Consider the following 24335-nt stretch of genomic DNA (forward strand, 5'->3'; position numbering starts at 1 on the left):
GTATATATATATATATATATATATATATATATATACATGTTTCACATGTGCATGTGCTGCCATTGGCACAGGAATGGGCCACCCAATGGTTATGTTGGAGTTGTCTGTAAACACAATGGTAAAACTGGTTCACATCATCTTGCAGAACAGTAGATCTAAGCAGGCTTAATGTATAGAAACAGCTGGTTCTGTGTCAAGAGATAACAATGGCATGTCTTCAAGTCTGACTTGTTATCTTTCATCTCAGGTGGTCTTGTAAGCAAACAGACATGAAAATGTGTAGTGTTCATGTGGCACTTAAGCTTTGTGCATCCACTGAGAGGGTCTTAATAGCACTATCACATGGAATGCCTTCTTCATATACCTTATTGATATTAAGACCATGTAGAAGTCAACAAATGAAGCTATCAACTTACAGTTAGTGTAAGAATGAAATTGCTTAGCCTATACCCACTTTCCATGTGGTCAGTGACTGTTGTACTGTACTACTTCTCAGCTGTGTCACACATCAGTGAGCAACCTGTGGCTTGCTATTACCACCTAAGAATGGCCACTGACTCCATTAATAGCAGCAAGGACCCATTTCTGCAAATGTTCATTGTGGGTTCATAAAGTGACTAAGTATATACATGGCCATTGGCTGAATTTGTAAGGACAGCTTTACATTTTTCACTTCACCAGCAGTCTCACTATTACTGCTGAGAACTTCTGAACCTGAGATATAGTAAACTTACAAGAAAATCTGGCTATCACACATGAATTTCTGAAGTGAAGTTCTTTTCTGTGCATATTCTAGTCATATGGCTAATCTGTAACTTAGTCCTATAGCCTAACATATGCATAATGCACTGCCTGAGAATCTGATCACCTGTGTGCACTGTTTAAACAAGACTATAGTGCAGGTGTAGCTTCAGCCTACAGCACTGCAAGGGCATGTAAATCTAATGCATTTCATTATACTATATTATTTACCATCTGATAACAGTGTAGCCCAGCAATCCAATGCTGTGTATTTATTGATTGTAACACTACTCTATAATTATAATTTACCAGTCTATGCATGTTAATGACGGTGGTTGTCACATGAATGTTTTAGCATATCAGTGTATAACACAATCTTGCCCCTTATTTCAGATTGATATTATACTTTATCCTTTACATGGTGCAGTATACCAGAGATGTGTATGGAAGCATTGTATTGAATACAGAGTTTATCTGATTCCCATATCACTGAGACTTGAGTAATCATTACATTTTTACCAACTTAGTAAAGCCATACATTACAGCTGTACTAATTTTGACAATGGAACTTTATGGGGAATAACGATTTCCTCATACTCCAAGGATTTGTGATCTTGGAGTTAGTTTATATGCAAGAGCAGGACTATGGGGGGTGTAGAGGGTCTTGCACCCTGGAAAAAAACACTTACTTTTGAGTGCATTGAGTAAATCAACTATTTAGGTTATTGACTTTCTTCTGGTGATATTTTTATTGTGAGTTTATTGTATTTGATTAGTGATTATGAATCTAAATTCCTCTCTACCCCGTGTGGTGTGACCTGCAGGTATACTTATTGCTGCACCTGTATGGATTAGCAGCATGCAGAAGTCCTCTTAACCTTTATTGTAAGTACTTATGTTACGTATATTCTGTAGTTAACTATACGGATCTGCTTCACGTCATACCGCTAGAGATCAGAACATACTACTATGTCTGCTTGTGGAATAGTGTTTTGTGCTACTGTATTTGGCTTTCTCTGATTACACTTCTGTTGTGCTGTTGTACCGGTGTCTGTTGGGGGGCTTACTCTATAACAGGTAGCTTCTATGAAATGGGTTAATGTGTGGCTGTAGTTATACACTCTAGTGCCTGTAGAGTGGGCCTGAATTTTTGCAGTCTTTGAGATCACTGAGGAGCCTATTTAAATATTTCAACTGGATGTGCCTGTTGGTATCACTGCCTTTACCCAGTTTTCAATTCATCTCATCGTTGGTAAGAACCAGGCATCCCTGAGCTGCTTGAGTCCTACAACCCACTCATTCTTGTCCAGTGTGCCTAATCAGTACATTTGTTACTCTTGTGGAGATAGTCAGATGGCATTCACTAGGCTAACTTCCAGATCCAAAAGAGTGTCCTACCTTTCCATTTGGTGCTCCCACTCCCAGCTGCTGCTCCTCTGAGTACCACTGAATGCTTTTTTCCTGTGGTAAGTATGGTTCTGCATGCTGACCTTCCTAGCCAGTGCTCTTGTACAATAGCAGGACCATAGTCAGTGGATATAACACCAGATGTCTATTTTGGTGTCACTCAACAGACAGACCAGAGGCACAGCTGTCCTCCCAGGGTTGGTGAGCTGGCAGTAGCTGCTCAGTCCCAGCCTCCTGACTAGGGTAAGCTTGGATTTTCTGTTCTTTATATGTTTTAGATCTGAACTGTACTTGAGTTAGATACTTAGATGTGGACATCATAAGCGATAGTCACTGAAGTACACACTATCACTGCATTGTTTGTTGTCCATTGTGGTACACACATTCCCTCTTTTTCTGTGTTGCTCAGTGTGGTGTGTATATTGTCACTATATTCTGTGCTGTGTAGTGTATGTACACTGGTATATTCTGTGCTGTATGGTGTGGTATGCACACTGGTACTATATTCTGTGCTGTGTAGTTTGGTATGTGTACTGGTACTATATTCTCTGCTGTGTAGTTTGGTATGTGTACTGGTACTTTACTGTGTGCTGTGTAGTGTGGTATGTGCACTGGTGCTATATTCTGTGCTGTGTAGTTTGGTATGTGTACTAGTACTTTATTCTGTGCTGTGTAGTGTGGTACGTGCACTGGTACTATAGTCTGTGCTGTGTAGTTTGGTATGTGCACCATTACTTTATTCTGTGCTGTGTAGTGTGGTATGTGCACTGGTACTATATTCTATGCTGTGTAGTGTGGTATGCGCACTGGTACTATATTCTGTGCTGTGTAGTTTGGTATGTGTACTGGTACTATATTCTGTGCTGTGTAGTTTGGTATGTGAACTGGTGCTATATTCTATGTTGTGCAGTGTGGCTCTCTGAATTTATTTATGTTGAATAGGTGAATATTTGAGCTGTTTGGTTAGCTGTTATATACCTACATCAACTTTATTACAAGCTGAGATAAATACAAACGTGCAGTGTTATAAGATAGTACTGCATTTCATTTTTTTGTTTACTTATTTGCTTCACTGAATATTCTGATCTTTCTGTCTCTCTGCAGTAAGTGTGGGTTATTTTTCTCACTTCATTGATATTCGGTGTTGAACTCTTAGCCTAGAGGGTTTCTCTGTGATTATAAGTCTTAGTCACTTATCTCTGAATTTATTTCTGCTGATTAGCTGAAAATTTGAGCTGTTTGGTTAGCTGTTATATACCTACATCAACTTTATTACAAACTGAGATAAATACAAAGTTGCATTATTGTATGGTACTGCATTTTATTTTTCTGTTTATTTATTTGTTTCATTGAATATTATGTTAAAGATAGTACTGCATTTTATTTTTCTGTTTATTTGCTTCACTGAATATTGTGATCTCTCTGTCTCTCTGCAGTTTGTTTCCGGCTCTCTCTCCCCCTGTTCTTGTTGAGGTATTAATCTTGGTGGCTTTGGAATTGCCAGCTCCTCCTGTAAATTTGTGTTTGAACACTTCTCCTGAGTCCATCTCATTTGCTCATTCAAATGAGTATAGTGAGATCATATTTCGATTTCAGACACTCAAACTCACCAATGAATGGAGCTGTGGGTAGCAGCACAGACTCTACATGGTGCCCAATAGGGGGAAGAGTTGTAAAAAGACCAACCGCTTTCGGCATCTATTGTGATGCACAGTATCCTCAAGATAGGAGAACACGGATCACAAACTGCACGCCATGGCAGAGCTAGCCACTCGATGGTGTAAAATATGGCTCTAGGTGATTCGGTCATGTTGACTGTCGCCAAAAAAATGGGCATGGGTAGTTACCGATGATAAGTGGGTTGAGAACCCGGCCTACTCTCTGACCCACGCCAGGGACCCATGCTAATGGTGGGAGGGGTATATGTGCCACTATTGGCCAGTGTGTGCCCACCATAAAAAAAAAAAGCCCAGCAGCCCTGGGTCAATAGGCTACTGGCTGACCGGTGTCTAGTTGCCCAGCCTGGGTTACCTGGGATAGCTCTGTTGAGTGAAAGCTGGACATAAAACCAACCAACCTTCCAAACATGAACTGAGAATTGTTACGCTTAATGTAGGTTCACTGACAGGACGTAGCTTAGAAGTGGATGACATGATGATACGGAGGAGGCTGGACATCCTATGTATCCAAGAGATGAGATGGAAGGGTAGTGCAACAAAGCCACTTGGCTTGGGATCCAGACTCTACTACTCAGGTGGTGGACAGGCTAGAAATGGTGTAGGAATTGTGGTGAGACAGAGGCTTCAGAAGTCAGTGAGGGATATCATCAGAATTAATGACAGACTCATGGCAATCAGACTCCAGTGTAATGATAGGACAGTATTCATAATCTCAGGCTATGCCCCACAGCAGGGTTGTGATAGTGAGGAAAAGAGTGCATTCAGACAGCAGTTGCAGGACCTACTAGGTAAAGCAGGACAACATGAATTGGTGTTGATAATGGGTGACTTAAATGCACATATCGGGACAAACAGAACAGGATATGAGGACTGCCTGGGTCCACATGGGTGGAGCAATAGGAATAAAGAAGGAGAAGCCATTCTAGACTTCTGTCTGGCAAATGGCTTGATAGTAGCCAACACATGTTCAGAAAGAGAGACAGTCACAAGATCACATACAAGAGTAGCCAACATGCAACTCAGGTAGACTTCCTCCTAGTAAGGAAAAGGCACTGGGGTAGAATCCATGATTGCAAAGTCATCCCCAGTGAAACAGTCGGTTCACAGCATAAACCGGTAGTTTCCACAATCAGCTGCAAGCAGTGGTCAGAGAAGGCTCTAAGGTCAACAGAGACCAGGCTGAAGACCTGGAAGTTGACTGGAGAGAAAGTACAACAGTTCAAGGAATTATTCATGGCTCTAGTACCCCAAGAAGAGGAGGAAATAGGTGGAGTTGAAGAAGAGTGGCAACGCCTAAAAACAGCATGTGTTAGGACTACAGAAAAGATATGTGGCCGAGCCAGGTATGGAAATAAGGTACATAAGGAAAGCTGGTGGTGGAATGCAGAAGTGCAGGAAGTAATCAAAAGAAAGAAGGAGTGCAGGAAGAAGCGGGAGATTGAAAAGACTGACCAAACTAGGAAGGACTACTGGTTGGCTAACAAAGAAACTAAGAAAGAAGTTGCAATAGCAAAGAATAGGGCATCAGAGGCACTCTATCAACTTCTGGAAAGCAACTCAGTAAGGGGCACAAAGAAACTATACCAGGTTGCAAGGCAAAGACAGAAAGATAAAGAAGATAGTCAGACACCCTTCATAAGAGATTCCAGCAACATCCTGCTTACCAGCCCACAGGACATCAAAGGCAGATGGAAGGAGTATTTCCAGCAGCTTCTGAATGAAGAAAACCCCACAGAAGTGGTACTGCCCCAGAAACAGCCTACAATGAGAGTAGAAGAGGAGCCCAGCTTAGAAGAAGTAAGAGCAGCACTAAGGAAAATGAAGTCAGGGAAAGCAGCAGGCTCAGATGAGGTCACAGCAGATATGATAAAGATGCTGGGTGAGCTAGGGGAGATATGGCTCCTGAGGGTACTAATTGCAGTGTGGAGAGAAAGGCATATCCCAGACGACTGGAGAATAAGCATACTCATGCCAGTGTACAAGAACAAAGGGGACATCCACAACTGTGAACAGTACAGAGGCATCAAACTCCTACCACATTGCATGAAAGTTCTGGAGAGGGTGATTGATAAACGGATACACAGAATAGTAGAATGTAAGATGGGAGATGAACAGTTCGCATTCAGATCAGGATGCAGCACAATTGACCTGATGTTTGCACTGAGACAGATACTTGAGAAGAAACTAGAGAAGAGGAGAGAGTCAAACTGGGCTTTCCTAGACTTGGAGAAAGCATATGACAAGGTCCCAAGAAAGCTGATCTGGGCAGTACTGCGGTGGTTTGAAGTCCCAGAAACATTGGTAGAATTAGTACAGGCTATGTACAAGGACCCAGTGACTCAAGTACAAACAGTGTTTGGCCTCACTGAGGGGTTCCCAGTGGGAGTGGGTGTACACCAGGGTTCAGCTCTGAGCCCACTGCTGTTCATACTGGTACTGGACTACATCAGCAAACAGGTTAGAAGGGTCAGAGCAACAAAGCTGCTCTATGCAGACGATGTGGCAGTACAGGCAGACTCTGATCTAGAACTTCAGCAAAGGATAGGAGAATGGAATGCAAATCTGAAGGCACATGGGATGAAACTAAGCACAGATAAGACAGTGGTAATGGCAGCAGATTGGGGAAATCAGAAGAAGCTGAGAATAGAGATAGATGGGAAGATAGTGGAACAGGTAAACATCATAAAAGTATCTGGGAGGGATGGTTGAGGAGAAGGGTAGTCTGAATGAAGAGGTCACAGCTAGAATCAGAGGGGCTGCAGCCAACTGGCATAGAGTATCAGGTGTAGTCTATGACAGAAGAAAGCCAAAGAAGATGAAAAGTAAGGTGTACAAGACAGTGGTGCGACCAGTACTACTGTATGGTACAGAAACCTGGGCAGTAAAAGCAGAACAGTTGAAGAAGCTAGAGGTGATGGAAATTAAGTGCCTGAGAAAGGTGGTAGGATGCACACTGTGGGACAGGCAAAGAAATGAGGACATAAGAGCAGAAGCCAAAGTAGCTCCAATTGCAGAAAAGATCAAAGAAAACAGATTACAATGGTATGGGCACATGTGTAGAAAAGCAGAAGACAATCTGGTGAGGGAGATTTGGGACAGACAGGAAGAAGGTAAGAGGAAGCGAGGGCATCCAGCAAAGAGGTTGATGGATTGTGTGAAAGAAGATCTGCGACAGTCAGGCATGAGTGTTGAAGAAGGTAGGAGAGTGGCATTGAATCCAGAGAGTTAGCGACAGTTAATACGATACCCCGACCCCATGTAAATGGGAAAAAAGGGGATGATGATGATGATGACACTCCTACCAGTCCCATCTGTTCAGCTCTATCCCAGTTCTATCCCAGTCTAGTGTCATTAGCTAATTCTACCTAATACAGAAAGAGATCATTTGAGTAGGCCAACCCACTTAGGCCCTTAACCTTGAATTATCTTCTGTTTCTCCTTTCTCCCTTTCCACTTTACTTTGTGTTCTGATTGAGTGTGTTTCTCAGCTAAGTATACTTTTTGGCACTTTTTAACTGTTCAGAGTTGAATTAAACAGTAATTGAATTCAGTTCAGATGGCAGTTTGAAAAAATTGCTTTAATATTGCTACACACTCAAGTGTGCTAGCTTGTACTGCACTTGAATTGCTTTTAGTGCTGTTTTAGCTGCTTTTCGGTAACAAAAAAATTCTAAGCTTGGTTTCTGCCTTTCCTGTAACTAGTGTAGTCCAGATACAGATTTGCTATATCCAGGATTGTTTGCAAGCTTCTGAGCCCCTCAAGCCTTTCTGTGTTGGAGGGAAGCCTTCTAGCTAATCAGTGGCAGTGGTAAGCACTAGGTAGCCTATCTACGAAAAGAGTGGTTTCTGGCACAGCAATTGTAGTTTATATGATATGGTGCCTCTGAAGCAAACACTTAAAGTTTGCTGAACTGGGATTTGGCTAAGCACTAGCTTTATTCTTTTGGATTTGATCACATTTGGCTTTATGTGCTATGCATGCTGCTGAAGGAGATACAATAGCAAATGGCTCAAGAACTACTATGGGAAGGCAGCAGCGGTGAGCTCCTCTCTGAACTTTGAGGAACAGGATGGAGGAGGTGTCAAACCATTTTAGCGATGGACAAGAACTTTTGAGGACCTAGTTAGATCAGGGTCCATGGAAGCTGCGGGTGCGGGCGGCGCATAGGAACTCAGTGAACAAGAGAGAACTTTGAATTGACTGCAAGTAATTCTGTATGATATGATATTATTTAATAATTATCTAACTGAGTGAAGAGAAATTTATGTTTTAATGTTTTAAACAAAGGGATGATGTTTGTAGCAAAGCTTGTATATATATATATTTAGTATTGGATTTGATGTTGTATTGTCGAAGGGTTATAATGCTGAAAAATCAGGGTCCTATGAACAATGTTCTGAAGGACACTGCACATTTCCTCAGAGTTTTGGTGAAATGAATAGGAAGGGGTAGCCAGGAGGGCACTGTGTTCCTCCAACCTAGTTCTCTCCTTCTGGGAAAAAGAAACATGTTTTGAACCACAGGAGTTGAGTCTTGTAGATGATATCTTTATTGCCTGGAAGGGGGGAACAAAAGACTAAATACTTTTATGGAATATCTACACTCTCTACCACATCCTTCTTGAAGTTTGATATAAGACATGTGAGGGGTTCTTTGATGGCTTCTTTGCTCTCATTTGACAGCATGCACCCTAGGTATACCTTTTCCAACATAGTGGAAGGGCAGGGATAGGATCAGGGATCAGGATGAACACAATGAGAGAGATAGATGATTGAGATAGATGTTTCAAGAAAGATGGTATAGATGAAATATAGACCATGGCTTGATGTTACTTAAAACTTTTAGAAGTATAATTAATACTAATCCAATGGTCACGAGGATGAAAGGGAGAAGAAGGAAAATATATACTAACAAACAACATATGGCAGTAAGTAATGTCAAGTGTGTGACATCATCAAGAATTGAAACATCTCACTAGTGACAGAAGAAACTTGATATAGTGATATATAGTGGGACTTTTATTTAGTTAGTTATAAAGAATCATATTAATAGGGAGACAGTGTTTGTACATCCCTTCCACAGGAAGAGTTTTTTTATTTTTGGAGAGCTACCTCAGAGGGACCATTAATGTGGTGTATTTGGCTGATTGCATCGTCATGCATACATCCTACACATAGATTTAAATTTAGGGTGATAGCCAATGTATTCATAAATAAGAGAGGGTGATATTTAGTTAAAGACAGAAACCATAGAATCAAGTGGATTTTTAGATTTAACAGCCCATATTCAACCTGGGCTGAATGATATGGTGCCTCAGTAGTGGCAATGTGTTTTAATGATGACTTGTTAGCTTTCAGCTAACAATTAAACATTTTACTGAAGAGTGATTGGTGTATGTTTATTTTAAAATATGATGTTTGTGTGAGAACTTTGTCTGAAGAAGAGGGCTTAAGCCCCGCTCACTTTGATACTTTTGGTTTTGTTTGTGTTTTAATAAAAAATTTTATTTACACATTTTCTTCCCAGTGGCTGTTTGGGCAGTTCTTCCATTTATTTCTTTGCTGGTCTAAAACTGCATTTGGCTAAGCACTAGCTTTATTCTTTTTGGACTAGTCCAGATACAGTTTGCTGTATCCAGGAATGTCTGTAAGCTTCTGAGCCCCCGAAGCCTTTCTGTGTTGAGGGAAGTCTTCTAGCTTATCAGTGGGAATGGTAAGCACTAGGTAGCTTATCTACCACAAGAGTGGTTTCTGGCCCAGAAATTGTAGTTTATTGGCTGTTTGGGCAGTTTTTTTAGCTCTTTCAACTTTCTGGTCTAAAAGCTTGCATTTGCACTTGTTTCCCACCTTTCCTGTAGCTAGTCTAGTCCAGATACAGTTTGCTGTATCCAGGACTGTCTGTAAGCTTCTGAGCCTGCCAGGCCTTTCTGTGTTGAGGGAAGCCTTCCAGCTTATCAGTGGGAGTGGTAAGCACTAGGTAGCCTATCTACCACAAGAGGAATGGGTTCTGGTCCAGACATTGTAGTTTATAGGCCGTTTGAGCACTTTTTCCATCTCCTTCAACTTTCTGGTTTAAAAGCCCACATTTGCACTTATTTCCAACATTTCCTATAACTATTCTAGTCCAGATAGAGATTTGCTGTATCCAAGACTGTTTGTAAGCTTCTGAGCCCCCCAAGCCTTTCTGTGTTGAGGGAAACCTTCTAGCTTATCAGTGGGAGTGGTAAGCACTAGGTAGCCTATCTGCCACAAGAGGAGTGGTTTCTGGTTCAGAAATTGTAATTTATTGGCTGTTTGAGCACTTTTTTCCATCTCCTTCAACCTTCTGGTTTAAAAGTCCACATTTGCACTTGTTTCCCACCTTTTCTATAACTAGTCTAGTCCAGATACAGATTTGCTGTATCCAGGACTGTATGTGAGCTTCTGAGTCCCCTAAGCCTTTCTGTGTTGGAAGGAAGCTTTCTAACTTATCAGTGGGAGTGGTAAGCACTAGGTAGCATATCTACCACAAGAGGAGTGGTTTCTGGCCCAGAATTTGTAGTTTATTGGCCATTTGGGCAATTTTCCCATCTTTTTCAACTTTCTGGTTTAAAAGCCCATGTTGCGCTTGTTTCGCACCTTTCCTGTAACTAGTATAGTCCAGATACAGATTTGATGTATCCAGGACTGTTTGTAAGCTTCTGAGAGATGCCAAAGTCTACTCTTCAAAATTTCCCTTAGATCTGCTAGTTCTCTCCTCTCCTGCATTTTTACTAGCTTATTAGTCTAGCACTTTACCATACCAGGCTTCTTGTAGCAATTATTGTAGCACACAAAAGTGCTACCAGCACTAAACGTTCTACAAGGAAACAGCTCCAGTACTTATTATTAATGCCCACCCCTCCAGGCATGTCTAAAGGTCAGTTCCCTGTGCTTTCACCTGTTAACCTGGTGAACATGGGCATCCTGAGGCAATGTAGCAACTGCCTCATGTACACCGCCAACCCTCTCCTATTAGCTCCCAACACTAAGACTTGTGAGAGATGCACTTATATATCCAAACTGGAGGGCATGCACTCTCCAGTGAAGACTGGAATAGCTGGTCAAGAGGAGAAGATCAACACTTGCACCACACCACATGGAACACATAGCCCTCCAGAACCCACACCAGCACTGCCATCACATAAAAATCACAAACCACATAACCACCTTCGCGGAGGCTCTCAGTCAATATCTACCCAAACAGCAGAGACCTCCAAGACAGAAATGCATTCAACCACCACAACACTAATCACGAGACACATAATTCTCCTAAACAGTGTGCCACTCAACCAAAGCCCCTAAGGCAAAACAGCATGCCCAGCACACTAGTCATAGGTGACTCGATAGTGGCACACTGATGTCCCACTCACTAGGTTGAATAAGGAGAAAATAACAGTCAGCTGCCTGTCAGGTTCCAGGATCTGCCATATAACGCATGCACTCAGGTCCCTCAACAACAGGTACAAACATGACTCTGTCATTGTACATATGGGTGTGAATGACCTGAGATGTACCTCCCTGGACTACATGAAAAGTGACATGGAAGAGCTCTTGATTTATGCAGCCCAGGCGGGTACAACCCTAGCCCTGAGCAGCATCCTACCATCACCCAGAATGATACCACAGTACAAGCAGAAAATGATTGATTTCAACAACTGGCTAAGTTTCTAGTATCATTCTAAGGGGATCCAGTATCTGTCTGCCTGGGATGACATGATTGACAGACCTCAATGCTTTGCCAGAGATGGCCAGCATCTGTCACCCCTGGGCTTCCGGATACTGGCCAAGACTCTTGCCACCCCTGTATTGCCTTTTTTAGGTGGTGTTCCACAGACCAAATTACCACCATAACAGCTACAAACAAATGTAATCTGAGGGTGATGCTGCTCAATGCTAGAAGTCTAAATCTCAAAATGCACTCACTCGAAGCACTCCTTAAAATGGAGAACATCGACATTTGTGCTGTAACAGAGACCTGGTTCAAGGCAGCAGAAAGCACCCCTGCACTACTAGGCTATAACTCATTCCACACCTTTCGGCCATAGAACTTGGACCGAAGCTCCAAAGATGGTGGTGTTTCCATATTCATAAAGAATGCTCACACCTCCAGACAGGTAGCCCAACATAATGCATCAGAGATACTTCAGGTGCAGCTAACATTGGGTAAGACAGCGATTCAGGTCATAGCCTGTTATAGGTCCACAGCCATGTCCCAAGACACTCACTCCACATTCCTAAGCACCTTGGAGTTTATTAGGGTCCAACCTAACACACTCATACTAGGCAACTTCAACTACCCCTCCATTAACTGGGAAAACTACTCATGTACCAATACACTTGCCCAACTTTCCTGGACTTCATTAATTCCAATGCTCTGGACCAGCTTCTTCTTACCCCCACTAGAGGTAGCAACATCCTTGACCTGGTCATTACTAACATGGGTTACCGTTGCTCTACACCAATAGTCAACTCCTCCCTGGTTAGATCTGGCCACAAATTAATCACTTTGGAAATCCACATCCCTTCCACCCCCACCCCCTGCAAAGGTAACCACCATGAAAAACTTCTCCAAAGCTAACTTTGGGCTCCTAAGATCAGAGGTGGCTAACTTTATGGCACCCATGCAAATGGAGAATAGTTGCATGACCCCCGAATCATACACCAATGCACTGTACTGTACGAACACGTACACAAATGCATGGATCTCACCATATCCAGTAAAACCAAGATGCTCTCCTTCAAAAAAGGGAAGCCAATTTGGTGGTCCCCTGTCATAAACAAACTCTACAACAGAAGGAGGAAACTGATGCAGAATAATGTGAAGTCCCAAGGCTGAAAAAACTCCCTTATCAGCCTCAAAAAAAAGTTGAGATTCCCTCATCAAATCCTCTAAAGCTAGCTATGAAAACAGAATTGCAGCAGATAGTAAAGACAACCACAAGGCCTTCTATAATTATGTAAAGAACCTCCACAGCAATACCCAGATTTGCTCTGAGCTGTTGCACAATGGTCCCTCCTATACCGAGCCAACAGATATTGCCAATATACTGGCCGACAGATTCAGTGCCAACTTTACCCCTCACTTCCTTCCAAGGACCAATCACAATACCAATAGATTGCCAGGCACCCAGTATTACTGCTGCACAGGTTAAAACAGCACTGTCCAAAGCCAAGAATACAGCTTCTATAGGACCTGACAATATCCCTGGCTGTATTCTACATGAACTACAGAGTGAACTCGCACCTCACCTGTGTGCCCTGTTCAATCACAGTCTCAACTCAGGCTTTGTCCATACTGAATGGCACACTGCTATAGTCATCCCACTGCACAAAGGAGTGACTACAGATCTTAGGAACTATCACCCCATTAGTCTGACAGGTCTGATAAGCAAATCTATGGAATGCATCATCATGGACCTAATAAAGAAGGATATAGGGAATCTACAAACTCTGGATCCCACACAGTTTGGTTTTGTGAAGGGTGGGATCATGCCAGCTCACCAGAGCTGTGGATGAAGGTAAGGTGGTTCATACAACTTACCTTGATCTGGCCAAGGCCTTTGATACCATTCCCCACTCAGGAATCATAGAAAAACTCACTAATCTAGGCATCAACCCCTATATTACTAGGTGGGTTGCAAACTGGCTCACAGATAGAACCCACAGTGTGAAAGCAGCTGACTCCAAGTCAGACTGCTGACCAGTCACAAGTGGAGTCCCACAGGGATCAGTCCTGGGTTCTCTTCTGTTTGGTGTCTACTTCTTAGAAGTCCAGTCCAACACGAAGGGACTCTGGCTGACAAAGTTTGCAGATGATTTCAAGTTAGGAGCCATTATTAACTGCCCAAATGATGTTGACATCCTTCAGAATGGCCTCACTGAGACCAACAACTGGTGTCAGAACCATGGCCTTAAGCTCAATGCCAAAAAATTAGTCGTCATCCCCTTTGGGAAAAACCCAGTTCCCATGAACTACCACATCAATGGTAGTCCACTGAACACAGAAGGCCTTACAAGAGATCTGGAACATAGGTTGGCAGCAACCTCTCTTTTGACCACCACACTGCCACTGTGGTCAGAAAGTCCTTCTATGTGGCACATCTTATTACTAAGGGTTTTGCATTCAGGAAGAAAAAGGGCATTGTCTTCCTCTACTCTTCCCTCATGAGGCCAATCTTTGAATACAATGCCCCATTTGTCATGTACCTCACTAGACACCTGTAACAACTGGAGTGGCCACAGAAGTCCCTCACAAAGAGGAACCTAGACCTTAAACACTTGTCCTATATGGACAGACTCAAAAAACTCCAACTATTCTGTCTCATATCACCTACTTATAGGTGATCTCAGCTTGACTTACAAAGCCATGTCTGACCCAGGTCCCAATCTCTCTGCACCACATGCTCCAGAGACCTCAACCTCATTACCTCATTCAACAGAATGTGCTGGAGGGATAGGTTCATAATCCAGAGACTGCCCATGCTATGGAATAGACTTCCCATACATGTCAAACAGAGCACCTCACTGACCGTCTTCAAGAGAAATCTTGATGAGTGGATGGGAAATAGAAAATTCACCCCAGGGATCACTCCAATGGCTCTACTCAACAGAGGCACTGGAAACTAAGGTTGGGTTGGCGCAATGCCAGGGTAATCCTATGGGCTAGGTTTGTAAAGGTTCTAGGGCCATTAGCCTAGTACACACTTACAAACCAATGAACCTATGAACCTATGTCCACTAGTACTATATTCTGTGCTGTGTAGTTTGGTATGTACACTGGTACTATATTCTGTGCTGTGTAGTGTGACATCTGCAATGGTACTATATTCTGTGCTGTTCAATGTGATGCATGTTGTCAATTTATTTTGTGTTGTCCAGTGTGGTATGGATACAGCCTCTGTATTCTGTACTGTACATTGTGGTTGCAATGGCAAATGTACACTGTATTTTATTGATTATTTTTCTTCTACAGTTATATAGCTGTTTTATCCATGGTTTTGTCGTTGTATAAGTGTCACCTAGGATATGCACCTTTCTGTGTATAGCTGTTATGGGTACAAGTATCTCTGGGTAGCTTTTTGTTTGTTACAGTGAGACTGGTGACACATTTTGCTTTTTCATATGTACATTTGTGTAAATTAGTAGTAAAAATGCAACAAAAATAGAGTAAAATGGATTGTAAATATTGGACAGAGTGTGAATAAGGAAAACAATTCACTTCAGACTACTGAGTGCCCTTGATGTGTACACGTGGTATCTTCCATAAATTATCTTATGTTACCTGTACTATTTGTATGTCTTCCATACAGTTATCACTGTATCACTTTCATTTCACAAATGTGTGTACTTCCATTCTTATTGTACCACAGACTAATGTGCTGCAATTAGCCTAAGCAGTACACATGTCAAGTCTTCCATAAATTATATTATGATACCTCTACTGTCTGTATAGCTTCTGTACAGTTATCACTGGATCACTTTTGTCACAAATGTGTATACTTCCATTCTTATCACACTGCTGGCTAATATGCTATAATTATCCCATGCAGTGTGCATGTTTTGAACATCATGCAACCTCCATGTAATCTTGGCTGTGGCTGAAATAGTCAACAAATCTTAATAAATCATCAATCAATCAGTCAATCAATCAATAAATAACCATGTGTGCACATTATTTGAAAACCTGCATATGTGCCAGACCAATGATCAGACTGTCATTTATACTTACGGTTTTAGAAGTAGCCTCACATGAAGGAGTAACTAATGTGATTGCTCATAGAAAACAGTACGGCAATGAGGCCATGTAGGTTCTTCATATTTGCCTATCATAGTGTTGCTTGTCTTAGTGCTTCACATTTAATATCTATTACTGTATTTTCACATGACATTGTTTAACACAGCCAATTCTTCAGCTATGATGGTGTGTTAGGGGGATAAGCAGCCCCAAGTGTACATCACATGACACTTTGGAAGGCAGTGGATGGTAGTGAGCCATTATGTGCTACATAATTGGACAACCATGCTCCATTATCAGTACATATGTCCACTAATTCAGCTCATCTTTGTACTGAATGGATGCCATTGTGCATGTCCTGCAGTACCTGAGCTCCCAGGAGTGGAGGAGTCTGGGCATGACAGCATCCCTTGAGGCATTGCAAAGTGGTCAAATGTTTTGGCATGTGTATCTGAGTGTCTGAGTGTCTTTGCATATTGCAGTGCAAGTGGCAATGACACACAGGCATGTCACTATATACGACACATCTGCTGGAAGAGGAGGTAAGATAGAGCAGATGGAGTCCCAATGATGGCAACAAGCAACAGTAATTGAAACTTCTTCAATGGTGTAGCTGTCTTCTTTGTAAGCATTCTGTTCCTTTGCTTGCTTAGCTATAACTGCTTCATGTTTCTGTGTTTGTTGTAACTCCTTTCATAGCTTAGTAAAGACAACTGGGTGCATTTCATTTTTTCAGTCTTTATGTGTGCAGCACTGCTGGACAATGGCAATAAAAGTATGAAAAGCTTAATTTTATAAACTGGGATTTGCTACAGCCATGTATTTTCCTTCCTGCATTTATTGTGTGTCATTGCAGCCTGGACTGCAACTTGCTTAGACACTAAGATATGTGCCAACATATTTTATACACCTTGCAATGCCACAAGGCATGCTGTCCTGTCCAGAGTCCTACATTTGGGAGTCAGCACTGGCAGAGACATTTCCTTAACTTGTAGTTGTACTCTCTTGTATTTTGTCGCACATGTACTCTGCTGATAATGTTTACAAACACCTGTAGCCCTTACTTGACCTGGTTTACCAGAGTCTGGAGCTACTAGCCACTTTTCACACCAGCATGATGCTGCTTTGTCTCACTGTGTTTGCCACAGTCCTCTTGCTGCGTATGTACAGTCTGTTTGTACTAATATGATCTTCATGCTAGTTTTATATTTGACATATCACACTATGCGTATTTAATATATTGGGGGTTGCACTGTATAGTATTCATTATATTAATGCTTATTTGTATATTATACTTTCTCTCTACTGTCCCAAAATCAACTGCCAATCATTAAGACACAAACAAACAAACTTTCTCTACTGTGTGTCAGATGGCTTTCTCCTTCTCCCATCACTTCAGTTATATTGACATCATTTTATTTTTTTTTACCCTTTTCATCAAAAGCATTTTGTGCTGCACTGTAGTGCAACAATAATTATACCACAACATAATGCAGCTGCCAGATTATTTCCTTTGCAGTCGACTTTCATGGTTTCTTGCTCCATAGATTTGTTTTGTATGTTTTTCTTACCTCTGACATGTGCCACATTGTGCTAAGCAGTATTTCCATATGATGCTGCAATGTGCAACTTGTGGCAGTAGCTTTGTAGCATGCTGTTCTAAGTTTGTATATAGCTGGCACAGTGCATGCCAGTGAGTCACATCTTGGTAATGCATAGTTTGTCAAACACAACTCAACCCCAATCTGGATTTGGAATCTGAGGAAAAAAATTTGTAATAAGATACCCTAATTGATAATTAGGTGGATGCAAGGAGTCTGTTTTGTATGAAGGCAATGAAGGGTTATGCCTCCCATAGTAAGCAGCATTCTTCAGGCATTTTATTGTTCAACAAAATGCTGTCTTAATTAATTCTGTTCACTGAAGCTACACTCAGTGCATTTGGGTTAGATCATTTGTCTATGAGTCCTTTACAAATCTCAGCCACTGTTACCACATACAGATAGAGTTCTGTATTTGTGTGCAATAGATTAAAGTGATCACCTTGTTAAAATTATGGAACACTGTGTAATAAACTTTGAAATACATTGACATAACAATATTCACTTCTAAATGTAAATTTACATTACAGTAATAAAACATCTTTAAATAACTGTTTCAGTTAGCTTGGATATGGTGAATCACTCCTCTGTTCTCCTGAAAGTCAGAAGTACACAGGTGTGTAGCATAAACACAAGCAAGTTGTATTATACTAATTTTGGAAAGAAGAAACATACCAGTCATGTTAGCAATTTCTCCTTTAGAGCAGGCAATACAATCAAAGCAGCAGATTGGCTGGCCCTGTCTTGCAGCTTTTCTGAATCCAGAAGGGCAAGATGGACTGCAGAATGAAAGTGGGACCTGGACAGAAGAAACATAATAAACTACTTTAGTTTAGCCTTATTTGAGAGGAACAAGTATAGTCCTGACCAAGATGAGGTTTGTTTATAAGATCCTGTGGCATTGCTGTGATAAGATAGTACAAATATTACAACATAATACTTTTTATAGCAAGTGGTGCATAGCAAGAAACCTCGGAAATGAAAATTATAGAAAATTTGCTGGATAGTGATTTCATGTGACTTAACTTTGTTTAATGTTATCATCCTGCTATATTAGAGTTATAATCTTCAACTTTCTGTTTTTTTTATTGTCATTTCTAATCCTGATACTAGCCTTTGAGACAAACCATTTTTGTCCATGAGCAGTATTAGTTTGGATGCACTCTAGAATTTATCTCTAAATACATTAGTGTGTACATGACTGAATATAACCATTTTTAGGGCTACTCAGATTCAAATACTTCAGACTAGAATATATGTGGCAAGGGTGAGCCAATGTGAAGTAACAAATATCATAAGATTACTGTAACAGAAGTCTTTTCATTTAATATTTCCTGCTGAGAAAATATTTTGTTATTTTTCTCCCTGATTCCTGCTATCTATCTATAAATTCTGAGCATATCTAAACAATCTAAACAATCCTGTCTTGATTTATGATTTGTTGTGGAATTGACTGGTAAGAGCAGTTTTATTTGAATTTATATTGCATTAGTTATCACTATTTTTAACTGTTTGTAGGTAGGAAGAGACTGCTTATTAACAAGCTTTACTTTGATTCATATTTTGTTGTTTTACCTTGCGACATAAAGAAATTACAACTTTTGTCTGGCTGTTAGAACTTGTATGGTCAGTACAACTTTATTGTATTTTATTATTTAGTTGGATATTGCTGGTATAATTTTTGTCATAGAAGTTGATTTAAGTTCCTTTGAATTCTTTGCTACTGACTTTGTGTATTTTTTTCCTTTGTAATATTGTATTAAATTAAAGCTGAATGTGGATTCCTTAAATGAGTATGCAATTAATGATTTGCTAATGCACAAGTATCTTGTACAGTGTAATAAATGTTATGCATATTTAAAGATAACAGCTGATAACACTAGTGATCTTTGTTCTTCGTGTCAAAGGTTGGATGATTTGCTTGCCATTGTTAGAAGCAAATCTAGTCTTGATGTTGATTGCACATGTGCAATTGGCATGGCTTGGGGAACTGTTGTATCATATATTAATGACTGGACTGATGAACTAAATAATGTTAGCATAGAACAAATAGAACACATTTAGGAAATGATGTATCTATTTTCTGCAAAGAACATTCAACTCCTATGAAACATGATGAGGCCCTGAGAACTATGCAATTGTGGAAGCAAGTACTCAGCAATCTGAGGCTCTAGTTTGTTTAGAAGAAAACAAAAAAAGAAAGAAAGGAAGAAGTTCTCAACAAATAACAAGGTAGAAAAATAAACCGACTAATGACTGTAAAGGAAAGAGAATACGTAGTAAAAAGGATTCTGCTTTGTTATGTAACACACTCAGAAAGCCCTCAGTCTACAGAAAAAGGCATAACCTTTCCAATGGAAAAGGTAGAAAAAAGAGGCAAGGGTCAAGTGAAAAGGAAGAAATCAAAACTGAACATGGAAGGATTGAAGAACATTACTGTAAGAAAAAAGAAGAGAAAGACAGATGTTGACTGCATGGCTCAAGCTGTGGATTTACAATACCAAATGGATGAGAATTTAATACACAATGAAAACAGTGGAATTAAGACTAATAGTGATAATGATCTATCCTTCGTAACAATTGATAGAGCAGAAATGCCTGTATTAGAAGTTGAAGATTCTTCAGAGATGGTCAGCAAAGATATTCTTGTAATTGGAGATTCAGTTTCAGCTTATACAATTTCATGAAATGACTTACAGTATTCTTGCAGGCCAAGACATGTGCAGCCATAAGCCTTCCAGCTAAAGACAAGTATAGTAATGTTAAACCCCCCACAACCAGGCCCCCCCTCTTCTAGTTCTCAAATGCTTACTTTGGCAGAAGATTTAATTTCATTAATTAGAGGATCTCAATCTCACCCAGACAGGGCCTCTCAGCCCCCAGAGAAGAGACCTAGGGCAGAGCCCTGAGCCAGTGTCCTCTGATGATTCTGCTGATGAATCAGACATAACTGACCAGCCAGAGGCTCCTTTCTCCAATTTGAAGATTCTGATGCTGAAGAATCCATTCCAGCTGCTTCCCACCAGAAGAATTCTCCTTTGGGGGAAACTTACATGCCATCAGAGAGCAGTTCCAATGGCAGCAACAGGATTTTTCAGACTCAGAAAAGACTTAGGACATTTCTGCACCTCCCAGCACAGGCCCTTAGCTATACCTCCTGTTCTCTCTGTGGTGGATGATGCTTTCAATGATGTCTGCTCCGCTCCAGATTCTTTACCCCCAGCCCCTGCCAAACCAGACAGATTTTACAGGGTGCCAGATACTCATTACCACCTTTACAAGGCCCCACTTGCAGACCCCAAACTATATCCCAGGGTCCCAAGGCAGAAGCCACCATAGCTAAAAACCCTATTCCTTCTGAAAGGGAAGCAAGGTCATTAGACAGATGGGGTAAAAAGGTCTACACTTCTAGCTGAGAGAGTAGCTGAGCTTTAAACTGTCAGTTTCACATGATACAATACCAAGAGTTTATGCTTGATCAGTTAACTAAAAAACTAACCACTGATGAATCTCTTGATAAGAAATATGTATTAGAAATGGTAAATAACATACAACAGGTTAGCAACCATTCAATAAAATGTGGCTATGATGCACTGGAGGCTTCATTTAGATCAACCATGACTGGCACAGTGATAAGAAGGCATGCATGGCTAAAGGAGCAAGCTTTACCGGATCATGTTAAAGCTAAGTTGCTAGATGCACCTATGGATAAGACAAGTTTGTTTGGTACGCCTGCCCAGCAGGTTATGAAGAAAATGGAAGAAAAGGCAAAATCTGTTCAAACGGTTAAAGATTTCTTGCATGTTCAACCCCCAAGGTTTAGCAGGAACTGGCCTCACAAAAATTGGTCCTTTCCTGACTCCACAAAATTTCAAAGGGGCAGGAATAGACGTTCCAGAGGCAGAAACCAATCCAGAGGAGGTGCCTACAGAGGACGACAGTGGCAAGGTAACAACAGAGGCACAGACACAACCACTGCCACTACATCAGCACAACCACAGTGACTTCAATTCCTAAATCCGCTTACCAGGGAACAAATAGCAGCTCCTCTAGGAAAGTTAACCTTATTTTCAAAGAACTGGCACTACATAACAAAAGACAAGTGGATTTTACAAACCATAGATCAAGGTTACGGTTTCACTTCCACACTTTACCAGTCAAAAGAGGAATGCCATCTACCTCCGAATCAAAAACAGAGGCTCTACACCAGATAATGGAGTTAGCAAACATGAGAGCTGTGGAAAGAGTGCCAACAGCAGAGCAAGGAAAAGGGTTCTACTCCAGACTATTCCTAGTTCCAAGAAAGGAAAAGTTGGAGACCAATTCTCGACCTGTCCACCTTAAATACATACATCATTGTCCCAAAATTCAAAATGCTGACCCTACAGCAACTTCTTCCCATGCTGGGCAAGGAGTCTTGGCTGGTAACTCTAGATCTCAAGGAGGCATACCTGCACGTCCCCATTCGACCAATCTGCAGAAGATACCTCAGATTTCTTGCAGGATCAGAGCACTATCAATTCTCAGCATTGCCCTTTGGCTTATCTACTGCGCCCAGAGTATTCACAAAATGCCTGGCATCAGTAACCGCCCATTGCAGACTACAGGGAATTCAAATTTACCCATACCTGACCGACTGCCTGCTACAAGGGGACAACAAAAGCAAGCTGACAACAGATATACAAGGGGTCATCTACTTGCTACAAGTTACTGGGATACACAGTCAACTTACAAAAGTCAAGGCTGATACCATCCCAAACAAGGACATTCTTGGCTGAATTGGACACAGTAAAACAAATGGCATTCCTGACTACAGTAAAACAAAAAGAACTCCCTCTTTACTTCTTGGCACAAACAAAACTGAACAAGTTAACAGCAAGAAAAGTACTGCAGGCCTTGGGCTTCATGGCATCATACATAATGTTGGTCCCATTTGCCAGACTACATATATAGAAAACTACAGTGGTACCTAAAGAATTTATGGTCCCAACACAGACACAGCCTAGAAACAGAAATCCCACTAATTCATGCTTAAACAGGAGTTCCTATGGTGGGCTCAGGCATGCCAGTCAAACCCAGGCCTACTCCTTTCGCAGATGTCAAGCAAGCCAGACCATCACAACAGACGCTTCAGACCTAGGATGGGGCCCACATGCTGGACAAGTGCGTGCAAGGATTGTGGACACAGGATCAACTTCACCTGCACATCAACCTAAAAGAAATGCTGGCAGTAAAACTGGCAATCCAAAAGTTCAAACCATTTCTCAAAGAGGGCCAGTTGATGATAAGGACAGACAACACCACAGTCATGTGGTACATCAACAAACAGGGAGGCACTCATTCATACCCCTATGCAGAATGACTTTGGAGCTGTGGACCCTGGCACTCAGCCACAACATCCAGTTACAGGCAATATTTGTACCGGGAAAAGAAAATACTCTAGCAGACATATTAAGCAGAACCACATCGGATGCCCACGAATGGAAGCTGCACCCGGACATCTTCAAGACCATCTCAAAGAAATGAGGAATGCCTCAGATAGATCTATTCGCATCACCTCTCAATCACCAGCTCAAAAAATTCTGCACAAGGACATTCCACCCACTAGCATGGAAAGTGGATTCGCTCTCCTTCAGCTGGAAAGGCCTAGCAGCATATGCATTCCCACCTCTTCCTTGATACACAAAGTACTACTAAAAATCAAGGAAGAACGTCCAAGGATAATCCTGATAGCTCCAAACTGGCCAAGACAACACTGGTACCCACTGCTGAGGAGCATGTCTCAGAACAATATGTGGCCAATACCCCTGATGCCTTTGATGTTAACTCAGAACAACTACAGCATCATACATCCAAACCTAAAAACGTTGCAACTGACTGCATGGAACATCACATAGCAGCAGCTAATCCAGAACTTTCCCAAAGAGTTAAAGACATTATTCTTGAAGCACGCAGACCTTCAACAAGAAGGAACTATGCTGGAAAATGGAAAAGGTTTGTCATTTGGAGTACGGAAGAGGAAAAGATGTGTCAAACATAGATATGCTAACATTCTGGAGTATCTGGCCGAACTTCTTCATTCAGGCCTCCTACCCTCCATCAAGATACATGCATCAGCTATTTCAGCAGAATACAGCTTTGATCCACCTGTTTTTTCGCACCCTTTGCTCAGACAGTTCCTCAGAGGAATCAAGAATGTAAAACCTCCAAGGAAACCACCATTACCAGCTTGGGACTTAAACTTTGTGCTAGAAAAGTTGACACTATCACCCTTTGAACCAGCAGCAACAGTAGACCTACAACACCTGTCATGGAAAACTGCTTTCCTACTGGCAATTACTTCAGCAAGGAGGGTTTCAGAACTACAGGCCTTAATGGCAGTGCAACCCTTCCTAATCTTCCACCAAGATAGAGTGTCCATGAGGACTAATCCTACATTTATGCCTAAGGTGGTATCCAGAGTGTCTTTAAACCAGGCAGTCCACCTACCTACCTTCTTTCCCAACCCACAAAACAGAGCGGAAAGAATACTGCATACCTTGGATGTACATAGACAGCTACGCTACTACTTGGACAGAACAAAAAATAGCAGAAAGACTGACCAACTTTTTGTAGCCTATGCAACAGGAAGGGAAGGAAAAGCTATTTCAAACAGACAATCTCCAAATGGATAGGAAATTGCATACGATTCTGTTACTCCTTCCATGGAAAACCAATTCCACAGAACATAAGACCTCATTCTACAAGGGCAACAGCCACTACCACAGCCTTCTTACGAGGAGTGGCAACCAAAGACATTATTGAGGCGGCTACTTGGACCTCCGTGCATACATTGCCAAGCATTATAATTTGCCTCTATATTCCAGATCCCGAGCAGGATTTGCCACTGCTGTACTGCAAGGGATCCTAAACACACCATAATCTACTTTATCCTCCTCCCTAGTTGGCTGTGGTGTTCTACCCAGTTGTTATGACTGCAGATGCATCCATGAAGGACATAGTACAGTTTTGTACCCACCATAAATGTAGATGTCCGAACTGGATAGCATCTGCAGTCAGGATTACCCTCCTCCTTCCCTCTGTGGTACTCCTAGGGTGTTTACCCTCCTAATAGCTAGCTGGTGAGTCTTTTATGGTGTATTTGTTTGTATA

This window comes from Protopterus annectens, chromosome 9.part0 (assembly GCF_019279795.1).
Source record: "Protopterus annectens isolate FY-2018-M chromosome 9.part0, PAN1.0, whole genome shotgun sequence".
In the NCBI taxonomy this organism is placed as follows: Eukaryota; Metazoa; Chordata; order Ceratodontiformes; family Protopteridae; genus Protopterus; species Protopterus annectens.